The sequence below is a fragment of the Acomys minous genome (genome assembly GCF_964271855.1).
Source record: "Acomys minous genome assembly, chromosome: 15".
In the NCBI taxonomy this organism is placed as follows: domain Eukaryota; kingdom Metazoa; phylum Chordata; class Mammalia; order Rodentia; family Muridae; genus Acomys; species Acomys minous.
This window is the reverse complement of record NC_140497.1, coordinates 2,424,587-2,438,009: the sequence shown is the minus strand read 5'-3', so window position 1 is coordinate 2,438,009 and position 13,423 is coordinate 2,424,587. Positions and strand designations below refer to the sequence as shown.

Genomic DNA, 13,423 nt, shown 5'->3' with positions numbered 1-13,423 from the left:
AATCACCATCCACCTAAACCTATGCAGGAATTGCCTGAAATATGTGCTCAAACAATCTAAGACTCCAGTAATAATTTTGTAATTAAGCATTTCTTTTCTTCAGCTCAGAGCTATAGATGGTAGGGAGTTGCTGGACAGACCCTCGATGGAGGATTGGATAACCAGGGAGATGATAAACAGGGAGACACTACGAGAAAACCTATCATGCACAAAGCAATTATTTTTCTGAAGCTGAAGTCTCAGTTTTAAAGCAATTGGTTACCATTTCAACAATGCTTACCTTAGCCACAGGTTTTGAAAAGTAGTTCATCTTGCAATTTTACTTCTGAGCCTTGATACACTTGGTGAGAGTAGTAGACACAGTCAGCTAGTATCAGTGGGTGGAGAGCCCAAGACAAGACATAATTTAAATTTCTAGCTTACTACAACTTTTATATAGTTATATATTCCTTTCTCCAAACCCAGCCATGTTCCTCTTTGCTCTCTTTCATGGTCATAGCTCTTTTTCTTTAATTGTTGTTACACATGTGTTCATATGTATATAAATATATATGTTCATATATATTCAGGAATATAATCTGTCCAGTCTCTATAATGTTATTTGCATGCATATGCATGCATATATTTTCAGGATGATCACTTGGTTGCATTTTGAAATATAAACTGAAGCTATCTAAGATACATAATCAAGGAGGAAAAATGACCAACACACATGCTCTGAACCTATGATGAAACAAGGCTGTCCTAGGACTTAAATAACTCTCCTCTCTCCTTGCAGCAGCTCTTTTATTTTACTCAAGTACTGATTTGCTGTCACAGGATCAATCTTTTTTTTTTTTTTTTTTTTTTTTTTTTGCAGTAGAATATAACAAACGCATAATGCCCTCTACTACAGACACAGCTTTTTATCACAAGGCCTTATAGAGATAGAATTTAGGACAATTTATTTTAGGGCTAATATAGCCCTGAGAGTATGATTCTTTGCTAAAACACAATATAATTCTACAAGCAGTGACTTTATATGCCAATTACTGAATTCAGGATTATTTACTAGGTGTCTCAAGTTCACAGGAAGTTTGCAAAGCGCCGAAGCAGTTTTGCGTAGCCTCTTCTCAAAAGCAATAGAAACAAAAGCAAAAGGAAATGCTTCAACCACCTTCATTAAGGAGTTTATTGAGCTGCTCATTTCAACAGCAGGATATAAAGAGAGAAAACAGCCCCTGGAAATAAATATTAAAAGCTCATCTCCTTAGACCTCAGAGAGAAAGCAAGCGGAGAGCTAACAACCTTTGATACGGCTGGGGAGATGCCTCCTCAGCTGGAAACATCCCAGAGAAAACCTTCCCAAGAAAGAAAGCTGCTTCTGAGAAAGAAACAGAGCTCTTCTCAAAACCTATTAAAAGACCCAGTGTGAAATAATAGAAAAAATTAAAGGATGCATCATAAAATAATACAACCCGTGGAACCAGCAGGTTATCACAGAATGGAAAAATACCACTTCAGTCATGTTAATAAAATGGAAAGTAAAATTAAACACTATAAATAAGATTTCTTACAGTCTTTAAAAAGAAAATGGTTCTGATAGAATAGTTTTCTGAAGCTTAACTGTTTCAGATAATTCCTCTGTAAATCACTTAAGATCATCCTGAGTCTCAGGGTAGTTTGGATCCTGACATCTGGATGCTGAGCTCTGTTGTGGTAGAGCCTGCTTTATACAAAGCCAAGTCAGGCCCAAACCCTGCTCTGGCTTTCTGTGACAGGCTGTAATCCTCATCCTCTTCTGTTCCTTGTCTCCTGGCTTGGAGAATGCCCACTGACTAGTGGCTGATTATATTGTTTATGGAATTCGTAAGAGAAGATTTGCATTTGTTATTAATAACCTATTGGCAAGCATGTCACTCTTTATAGATGCATTGGCTTTGTAACCTGGAGGAAGAGTATTAATAAATATCTCTAACAATTTCCAGGGTAGAATAAATGTCCGGGAGACATTTGCCTTAGCATCAAGTGCACAGGCAGTGCTCAAATATCAGTACCACGATAAATAATCTTGATTCACATTGCTCAAAGTACTTGGACTGTATCTTGTATCAGGTAAGTATGAATTGACTTCTCTTGAACTAGTGTATATCAAAGTACACAGAAGTTACTGCCGAAGTTCCGTCATTTCTGTAACGAGCACTGTATGCAGCTGTTTAGTTAACATTTGCTGAAAGTTTAAGAAGATAAACCCAAACACTATTTTACAATTGCACATTATGTCCTCTTGGTGGGGAGGCCTGGTGGCACTCAGAGGAAGGAGAGGCAGGCTACCAAGATGAGACTTGACAGTTTATGACCATATAGTAGGGAAGGAGGTCCCTCTAGGTCACAGACATAGGGGAGAGGAATAGGGTGAAAGTGGGAGGGAGGAAGGAATGGGAGGATACAAGGGATGGGATAACAATTGAAAGGTAATCTGAATAAATTAATTAAATAAAAATAAATAAATAAAAATGAAAACACACACACATACAAAATAAAAAGAGTATTAAGTACCTCTCCAAAAAGTAATAAAATAAAAGATGTACTCTTATTGGGAGCACAGTAAACCTTCCCCAGGAATGTCTATATTTGGGGGGAATTATATAGCAGTGGCATTTCTGTGGGCCTTGTTGGAGATGATGACTCCAGGTTCTCATTGACCAAAGAATCTTTAGAGTTTAAACTCTCTGGTGGTGGAGGTGGAGATTGACCAAGTGTAACACTGGTCAGTTGCATGAAAAAAAAAATCTCTGGAAAAATAAACTTGAATATATCCTTATATCTACCATAGGTATTTGTCATATAACGTACTGTACTCCATAAACAAGTACAAAAAATGTGTTAATTCAAAACAAAATAGCAAAGCTGTGGAGACAGCTTACCTGGGGGAGTGTTTGCCTTGCTGGCCAAGGAATAGAGCTCCACCTGAAGAGCCTGTGAGAGTCAATGTCCAGCTAGGCTAGCCTGCCTGATGAGTTCTAGGTTAGTAAGAAGCCCTGATTCAAAAATAATAAATAAATAAATAAAAATGACATAGAAATGGACTGTACTGTTTAAGGGGCAGCATCTAAGGTTGTCCTTTAGACTCCACACACTGGCTCCTTCACAACCCATTAACACATACACACACACACACATGCGCGTGCACACTCACATGTACATGTACACACATACACACATACAGACATGTACATGCATATGCTCATGTACATGTACACACACAGAGACATGCACGTGTACACATATACACACATAAACATACACACTTGCAGACACATACAGAGCATACGCTCATGTATATGTATACACATACACACACATGTTATAAACCTCTAAAACAAAAATCTCAACAAAAAAGGCCCATGATACAGTTGATGTGGATATTCATCAAAAGTCAGGGTGGAGTTTTAAGCCCAGAGAGCTTCATGGCGCTGACAGGGTGACAGAGAGCTGGAGGGAGCACTTGCTTTCTTGGGGAGGAGCAGAAGGCTAGAGGACAGCATTGCTTCCCTTGCCTCCCTCCATCTTCCTGTCCTTTGCTCTCCATGTCTGAAGTCAATTTGTAAAACTCCTGTCTCAGAGGCTCCACATCCCTTCCTGTCTTAAGCTCTGTGGATTAATATAACCGGAGGTCAGATCTAGGCCACGAGCAGCCACAGGTGGCTCTTGCTTGTAAACAGAAAGTGAGGTGGTTTTACTGTTTATGTGGAAGTCACTGCATAGAACACTGGGTGGATTAACATGAAACCTCTTCTTCCTGGGAAAGCTGAGCCCGTTCAAGCGGGGCGAGTTCTCTCCCTGCCTAAGAGCATGCATGCACTCCATAGGAGTCAGGCCACAGTCTATTTTATTAAAGGTAATTAATAACCATGTTATGGAATTTGCCAAAACTCTGATATTTTTCAAATGGAAGCACTGGAGGGTGGGACATACAGGGGGAAATATCTGAGGTTTCACAAACGCATGCAAGAGGAAGGGTCAGCTAAGGAGGCGATGATGGCCTTGAACAAATGGTTTATTTCTAAAACGCAAGCAACGTTTTGTGGTTTCCTCTGAAATCCATTTATTTTATTTTTTTAAAATAAAGCTTCCTGAAAGCGGAGATGAGAGGAGCCTGGTAAAGGAAGTTAGAAAACTGGGGCCGCCTTTCTAAGCTCCACCACAGTCCAGGTGCCTGGGCAGCTTCCTTGGAGAGATGCGGCCTGCAGGAGCTCAGTGCTTGCTGAAGGTCAGCCAGGGCCAGGGCTTGCAAGCACTCATTCACCTCTTGCTTCCTGTGGCGCTTGATGCCTTTCCAGTCAGTTCTCTGCAAATGGAAGGTCGCCTTACAAGTGGCTCTGAACATGTTCCTAATAACAGTGTCATAGAACAAGATGGCTCCAAGCATTTATTTGATCCAATTTCTCGGCACACAGTGAGGTGGTAATCAGCAAGGAAAAAAAGTGCCCCACCTTCTTCTGTTCCATGTAGATCACTATTCAGAGGAGAGGAAAGATAAGTCAACTTCAAGCTCCTTTGCTTCCTCACAGGACCCACTTTCTCCCTGTCCATATAGAGATACAGAATTAACTTTGAAAATTTGTTCATGTCCACAAGCCTTGATCCCATGAACTGTGTAGCTGTCTGGCAAGAGTATGAGACAGCATGTGCACACTGCTTACAGTCATGTTAATGGGAGCCTCAGCCATCCCTTCACATTGGCTCTATTAGTAAGGCAAAGAGAAAGTGTCTAAGCATTTGTGAGCACCAGGGACCATCTTACGTACTGAAGTACTAGTAGAATAAACATGATTTATGTTAGTAACTCAAAAGAATATATAAAAAAAACACATTTATAAATGAATGAATGTAGTATCTATGAGGAAGAATGTGTGAAAAAAAGAGCTGTGGTCGCTCAGCCTTGTCCCCATATTTGGTGAAAGGTGTGAACTTCCAGGAGTATGTACAGGCCTCCTCCAGGCTGCCTTTGTTAGGATGGCAAGACACTGACAACCAAACACACTGAGATCAGAGGACACCCAAGTTGCAGATAAGAAGACCCTTTGTCCGGTTCTGACTTCCTGTGGACAGCTAAAATAAACATGGTTCATTGCCCTCACAAAAGCCCCACTGTCCACCAGGGCTTTGCGGACCCTAAACATAGAAAGCACTCTGGAATTGAGATGCCCCATGGGTATTTCATCAAAATTTCATCATACCGTGCCAATACCCCCTCACTTCCTTTTCTGTCATGGCAGACTGTTCTCATATGTAAACTGACTTTCCAGTGGAAAAATGTCACGTGTGGGAGAATTCAGATGAAAGGCAAAGTCCGGCTCTGCTAGCTACATGTCTGGGAGCTTTCCTCGCAGACCTCAAGCCCCAGTCTGTCTGTCTGTCTCTGGGGACTCAAATGGCCTTCAAGATCTTACCTTTCTGGCTGTAGGCAAGGCAATGCTGTCTCTACATCCATGGGCATCTCAAGGGGGGAGGGTACATAACTATTTAATAAATACCTGGGTCTTTGACCGCTCTCTTCTCAGAAGGGAACCAGCACAAGGTCTAGGATTCTCACCTTTTCTTCAAGGCTGACCTGGTCTCTGTGCTGCTAACTAGTTCCCTCTAGTGCTAAAGTGTTTATCATATTGGCTCCTTGGAAGTTATCTTTACTCCCCAGATTTTCTGAAAAAAAAATTATTCTAGGCCTTTCTCATCTCAGCAATCATCACCTCAAAGCTCAAGGTATTGTTAGTAAATGGCCACTCTTATGGCAGGAGAGACAGCTCAGCACTTAAAACCATGTACTCTCAGACAGGATCCTGGTTCAGTTCCCAGTGCTTATGTTGCGGGGGGGGGGGGGGGGAGGTGGGGGTTGGGGGGAGGGGCGGGTCTCACAAGTATGTGTAAGTCTGGCCCCAGGGGATATGTCTTCCTCCAAGGCCTCTGAGGCATCTGCACTCTTGTTCACATTCTGTGCCCCCCCCACACACACATATTATTTGGAGAAACAATAGTATCTGAAAACATGTAACTAATTTAGATGTGTAGGAAGTCAGATGGAGACAGCAAGAGAACATAGGTGAGTTAGGAAATTATCTCTCGGGGGTAAATTATACGCTTTTGTTGTATATCAACTGCTCCGAATTGGCACTTCCATAAATCCCAGATTAAATCAATAAGCTAGGATTGAGCTTCTACCCCTGTTAGCTAGTTTTAAATGGATTCTTCTAGAACTCCATGAAACTGTTCAAGGGTCATTTTCAAGGATTGGGACAGCAGTCATACTTAGTCCCTTTTAAAGTATTTCTCTCCTCTACACGGTAGACGTCTCCTGCATCCCACTGGGATGACGGAGTGAGTCAGGACCTTCCTGCTAGGTCTGTAATCCTGTGTGGCTCTCATATCTGTATTCTGCAGAATATGAGGATGATTTAAATATTCATTCCTGCTCATTTGACTCATATAACCTAAATCTTTATTTGATCTGACTATAAATAATGATGAGTAATGACTATATCACAAAGATCAGCTGTGACCTTTTTGATTTAGTAACTTAAGCAAGGTTCTTAATTACTGAAATTTAACTTATACAAGATAACATATTATAGTAGCTGATTTAAATATCTTTTTTGACAATAAATTGATAAAACTAGCACATTTAGGATACAAAGCACTCTGAAGAAATATTGTCTTGACTCATTTGTATGACTCCACAGATTTTTTTCCTTCTGTTTCCTTCTGAGAATTGAATCCTATTTTGGCAGAGAGTACAGGCATTTTTATTGTTTTCCCTCACCCGTCCAATATCCCATATTAACTAAGTTCTGGATTATCTCTAATTCTTTCTCCGACAACCAGTTAACAACAGATGAAGGTAAAACATCTCATTTTAGTAGTTACTTGTTCATGCCCTTATAGGAGGATGTGTAATATCTTACCAAGGGTTGTTTTTACTTAGAGAGACAGAACGATACAAGATGAAAGTAGCTGTCTTGGAAATAGTACAATGCCAGAATATCCAGGGTATTGAAAAACATAAAATCCCACCGTAAGCTCTTTCTTGCTTAGGACTACTTCCATGTGAAACTGAGACTATAGCACTCGCTTCCTGAAAACGTGTTCTGACACCAGCTAACATGCACTTGAAGCCATCTGTCATTCAAGAGCTATTTAAACTTTTAGATGTCTCAAGAATAATATTTTCTATTCCCGTTTTAAGATATTTTGTCATCAAGGGAGTATGAGAAGACCTATGATGTAATGAATTAGATTCGAAGTCAACAGTGTGAGCTCAGAGCTTAATATAGATTCAGTTGGTTATGTATGAAAATATTTAGGGATGAGTGTGTTTTCTCAAGATGTAATTCCTTCACATCACCCTGCCAGATGGGAGGACGGGGAGAGCGGTGTCTCAGCACCAGTCTTCGTGCCCAGACCCTGCTTCCTTATTTTTAATGGAAGTCACCAAGGCTTCTTGGGGCAGCAGATGACTGTAGGTTGCAGGCAGGAAGAGAAAAAAGTGACTCTTATCTTGAAAAGTTAAAGGGTAAAGAAGAACCAGAAAAAAGAAAGAAAAAAAAAAAGAGGAAAATAAGAAAAGGCCGGAACACTGATGGGGGCATGGGAGAGAGACACAAGAGCACACTGTAAGGACCAAACGGCTAAAGTCAGTAAATTAGACAATACAGATGATAATTACAGCCCAAGTTATTAGTGTTATTGAATAAAGAAATAAACTAGGCAGGAGCAACAGTGTCTGCACTTCAAATGGTCTGCCTAGATTATTTTCTCTAAAAATTGAGGGAAAATTCCCCAGTCCTAAGCCATTGCTCACATGTGGTAACTTCCTCCCAGAACACACCATGGAATAGGCTGGAAGGAGGGCAAATCTATAATCAAGAGCCCAGACACACAGTGTCTTGAGCAAGCGATCAATGGCAATGCCATCACGTAAATCATGTGGTTGCTGTGTGCCCTGCAAACACATAACCTCAGTATAATCAGACAGATATAAATTACAGGACTTCCTGTCAAGCGTGCAACCATTGCTGAACAAAATCAAAAGTTAGAGAAAATTGTCTCATGTTTGATGAGGGAAGTTAGAGAAACAGCCTGTCAAGAGCCTCAGGACACACAAGTGAATGTCCTGTGAAGCCTCACTGGGTCCCAGAATAGTCAAAGAACATCAGGTAAATACTGAAAACATCTGTATACAACACAGACTTAGTTAATACAAAATCTTCGTTGTAGAAAATAGGCTATACTAATAGGACACATTAATAATTGGAGAAATCAGGAGTGGAGTATGAGGCAGCCCCACACCCTGGTTTCTCTGTTCTTATAAACCATAAAGATATTTTTAGCAATATGTACTTAGAATATGATACAATATCCTTGAAAATGTTATAAAAACATAGAAGTATACTATATTTTAACTCATTAGTAGGATTCTTAAGGAAATGACGCTCATACTTTTTTAGTATTTCAAAAAATATATTTATTTTTCATATGCATTTATATTATTACACATATGTACAATAAACTACATACAGCAAGAAGAACCACAAAACAATCAGGAATTATATAAATGTTACATTCATAGTGTTTTGGCTATTTGTATTTTGCAACTTGGAGGAAAACATATTCCTATCTTGGTGAGTCTAAAATTCTAAGTGTAAATCAATATCTATCATATCTCATCTCTATCAACCTAAAACATCTATCTAGACCTAAAAACATTTTAGCCCCTAGACAACTAAGCTTAATTGTAAAACTAAACTATATGGTCTTCAACCCCATCAGAGACTTGAGAAAGAATAAAATTAATTATCTGAGTATGCAGGAAGTACAGGTTAGCAGCTTCCACAATGAGAAAATGACAGGGACAGTTTAATGACTGGATCGTCACCCAAATCTCTCTATAATGTTGGAGCACCATCTTCACCCTTCTGGCCCAATATATCTGACAGACATATTTGTGAGGCAGGAACTATTGTGGACTTGCTTACCCTGTCTTGGCAGAGTTTGGCCACTTACTCAGCCCGCGTTTAAGCTTGCCTCTTTTTAGGCAGAATTTTGTCTGTACCTGAAACAAGGACATTTTCCCCCAGTGGCTTCTTTGCCACATTTGAAGGCATCTCCATTAGGAGATTCTTTGATATTCATCATCTTGTTTGAAGTTGGCTGGGTGTTGTCAGGAGATAAACCTGTCTTATTGTCAAAGAATCCTTAAAACAATAAAAAAAACCCCACTTTTATATGCTATATTCTGTATGTCTCTGAGGTTTTTGAAGACCTTATTTATTTTACCTTATTTTTCTATAGAATCATATCTATCTGTTGCACCTAAGTTGTATATTCTTATGACAAAAATAGACTCAAAAATGATATGACCATGATTTGATCAACTAACAATTAACTTGTATAACTTAGTTATCCGAAGCAGCCTATAATAGCATTTTCAAAGTCCTGAAAGTAAACCTTGTACTATGACTGAGTTATAAGGCTACAATACCACATATTAGATTAGAAATATATATGTGTGTATATATGTACACATATATAAGTATATATGCAGACATATATATGTATATATGCGTACATCTATACATGCATATGTACATATAATGTGATGACAAATAATCTTAAATTTGGATTTTATACTACTATAATCTACAATTAAACTTATTTTGCATCTATATACAAAATTCTATACCAGTGAGTTAAAAATAAATTTGTTACAAGGCATTAAGCTGAGGAGTAGAATCACTGATCTACTTTTTGTTCTATCTTCCCTATGTATTTCTGTATTCTCCTTCTTTCTTTTCAATCCCTGGCTCCAAACCTAAGAATAGAAGATAACGGAAGAGAGACATCCCTGCATCCAACCTTGTTTGATCTCCAAATAAGTCTGAAAATAACTTATAACCAACTCCCATTGAAAGTAACTCTCTATAGCCCAAGAAAGCAACTAAAAATCTACCTGAACCCTCTTAAAAGAAATGGGGCATTGGTCTCTTAAGATTCTTTTGGCTGATTTGAGACAAATAATATCTTTGTAGGGGGCCCAAATAAAATTGGAGAAATGGTTGAACAAGCTAGGAATAGCATTTGTGGTCCAGTTTCTAGATGTTGATAAATTCCAGGCTTCATTAGAGTCCTGTGTGGGACAGTCTGAAATGCTGGACCATTTGAGATTGGAAGCTTTCTTCAAAGCTGTCCTGGGAGCTCTGCTGTTCTGAGGAGGAACAGCAACTGAAGCACTTGGTGCTGGAACATGAAGGATGCAGGATGTCAGCATCCAACATGCTGAGAAGAATGAATCCTGTCAGGTCTGATCCAATGTCAGTGTCTGGTTCTTTTGTTCTGAAAACACATAATTTCTTACAAGCGTTATACAGTCCTAAAACTGTAAATGTATGAGGTGTGTGCGATGCACAGATTAAGGCTGGTTCTCCGCTCTTTGTCTGAGGAGAAAAAATGGCATCTGTAAGTCTAATTTATGCCATAAGAAGAATGACATCTAATAATAGTTCATAAGGATTCTGTAGCCACCAGGAAGCACTGTCTATGCCTAGCATTCATGTCTCAGCCAGCCGCAGAGCTATCGCCATGTAGTGGCATTAGCACTATCAGTTACCTGTTTGTTCTGCAGTTTATATTCTTAACATCCGTATTGTGTGCCCCTCCCGCATCCCCTCCCAGTGTCCTCTCCCTCCCTCATCCCTTGTCCCTCCCTCTCCTAGTCCTCAGAAAGGGGAACCCTCCTCTCCTAACATCTGACCTCTGCCTATCAAGTGTCATCTGTACTACCTGAAACCTCTTCCCCTGTGGCCTCGCAAGGCTGCCCTGTCAGGGAGGAGCAATCAAAGTTCAGTGGCCATAGGCCATGTCCAAAGTAGTCCCTACTCTCCATATTGTGGGATCCACAAGGAGACTGTGCTGCTGCATCTGAGCAGTGGGTCTAGGTCCACATCATCATGGTCCTTGGTGGATGTTTCAGTTTCTGTATTTTAGTGTGGTTATCCTGTATTATGTGGCTAATGTCTGCTTATGAGTGAGAATATACCATACGTGTCTTTCTGGGTCTGTGTTAACTCACTCACGATGATTCTTTCTGGTTCCTTCCATTTGCCTGCAATTTTCAAGATTTCCTTGTTTTTAATAGCTGCATATTATTCCATTGTGTAAATGTACCACAATTTCTTTATTCATTTTTCAGCTTAGGGACATCTAGGTTGTTTTCAGATTCTGGGTATTATGAATAAAGCTGCTATGCACATAGTTGAGCAAATGTCCTTTTTGAGTGGCGGAGCATCTTTTGGGTATATTCCCAGGAGTGGTATAGATGGATCCTAAGGTACAGTTATTCCCAATTTCTTTAAATGTTTCTTAGCCATTCGATATTCTTCTGTTGAGAATTCTCTGTTTAGTTCTATACCCCATTTCTTAATTGGATTATTTTAAATTTTATATGTGCTCACTTAATATAAGTTTTGAGTAGGGATGAAATATACTACACCTGTAACAGACAATTCATCTTCAAGTATTATTTCTTAAAATTATGTTGGGAATCATATTTTTCATTTGTCCTTCATTTTTGTTCCCTTGATTATAGTTGGTTTTTTGCAATTTTTTTAAAGCTATAATCCCAAGGTCTAAATGGCATAAAAATGAATTAAGGTTCAACATTAGTTGAGAGTATAGGTTTATCTCTTACACCCAGAGAGAGATGATGTGGTGATCTGAATTATGCCAGCTAATTTACGACGACACGAGGTGTCCACTAATCAGGACAGAGAAGGAGCAGAGAGTGGAATCAGGTTTCCTCTGTCTAGGTTGTACTCGCTCCCTGGGGCTCACTGTGTACTGACAATAGAGATGTTGCTTTTCAGAGATACAAATAAAAATGTTTTTAATAAACCAAACTCATTATGCACACATTTCAGCATCCTACTCCCCAGTGCAATTCTTATTTTATAAATGTTTTTCTATTAAAGAAATACAAACATTGTCTACGCTGAATTGTTTTCTACAGACAAAAGAGAATATGTAAGAACCTATTAAAAAACAACAACAACATGTAAATTCATGCTGCCCCTACTTTGGATTCCTTTCTTAGTGCTGTTTGTCTTGTGTGTGCCCTTATTGGCTGATAACTTAGGTACCGATATGATATCCATGGGACCTTCTGATTCAGTTGCTCAAAGGTGCTCTAGTAGACAGTTTGTCATGTCCAGCCAGGGTTTTCTGTTCTCTGCCGGCCCCTGAGGATCTGGGCTAATGGGGAGCTTCCACCTTTGATGTAGGGGGTTCCAGAGAAAATTCCATCCAAGGAGCCAAACATCATGGAGGGCCATTACTCAGAAGTATTTACCAATTTAGCATCAGCAGAGTCAGGCTTAAAGAGTTGCACATAACATCTGTTCTCATTTCTGTGACTATGATTCAATGTCCTGGCCACTGAAAGTGACCCCAGCATCTATGGACTGCTTCTGTGGCCAGGAGACAGGAGAGCATCTGAGAATGAAGGGAGAAGATCAGCTGCGGTCACAGCTGGTGAGACTTTACCCCCCCCCCCATACTCTAAATTACAGACCAAAATTTGGCTAGCGCAAGTCTTTTCTTCTTAGAACATCTGGATGCTGAATGGTTAACATCGTGGTGACTCAGCATTGGCTTTGCCCTGTTATCCTTGTGATGCTCCAAAGCCGATCTCTGTTAACTGGAAGCTCATTCTCGACTCCATTTCACTAAAATAGCTTCCTATAAAAAGATCTCGGAATTCCCACAGCGTGGATGCGCCAGAGCCTTCATTTAGTCTCTTTAAAAACGGGAAACTATTTGGAAGATTTCGAAACCTGTAGGATCTAACTCTGTGTATAGAAAGTGTAATTAAAACAAATGCAGAAAAAGAGAAAAAAACCCTCACAGAAATAGACTCTGTGGAAAATTCACATGTGCACGCAAAGTTGAATGGTCTCATTACCACAGATGATGAGCAAATCTTTCATATTAAGCATGCAGGCCTGAGAACAGAAGCAAGTTGTCCACTGCCACTTTCAGCCTTAACTTCTTAGCGACCCCCATGTTTGACCCCTTTTGCCACTTTTCTTCCCTTACTTGGTCCTAGGCACATGACACTTTTTCCCCAATACCCTTGAGTATATCAATCCCTTCTCTTTCTTTTTCTTCAGCCATGCCCTCGAAGAGCTTCCCTTATTGCTTCTTCTCTGAGCTGTCACTTCAGACATTTGTTCAACACCTAAAACTAAACATGATCAGTCTTCTCAGGACATAGTTTACCTGTCAGCCAGAGTTTTCTTTATCTATGAAGGTAAGCCGTGAGCACCTGTAAGGGCACTCAGGGCCTCCTGGCTTTCAAGTGCTGAGATAGTTTCATGACTTTTTTTCGCCTATA

At 39.8% G+C, this 13,423-nt stretch overlaps 1 long non-coding RNA gene across 1 annotated transcript in view; it reads right to left on the bottom strand.

Moving 5' to 3' along the window:
• Positions 1-4,143: 4,143 nt before the first annotated feature.
• LOC311585351 overlaps positions 4,144-13,423 on the bottom strand; it is a 34,052-nt gene continuing 24,772 nt past the window's right edge. Inside the window, exon 4 of the long non-coding RNA XR_014775197.1 lies at positions 4,144-4,498. This is a non-coding gene — a long non-coding RNA (uncharacterized lncRNA). The remainder of the gene's footprint in view (positions 4,499-13,423) is intronic.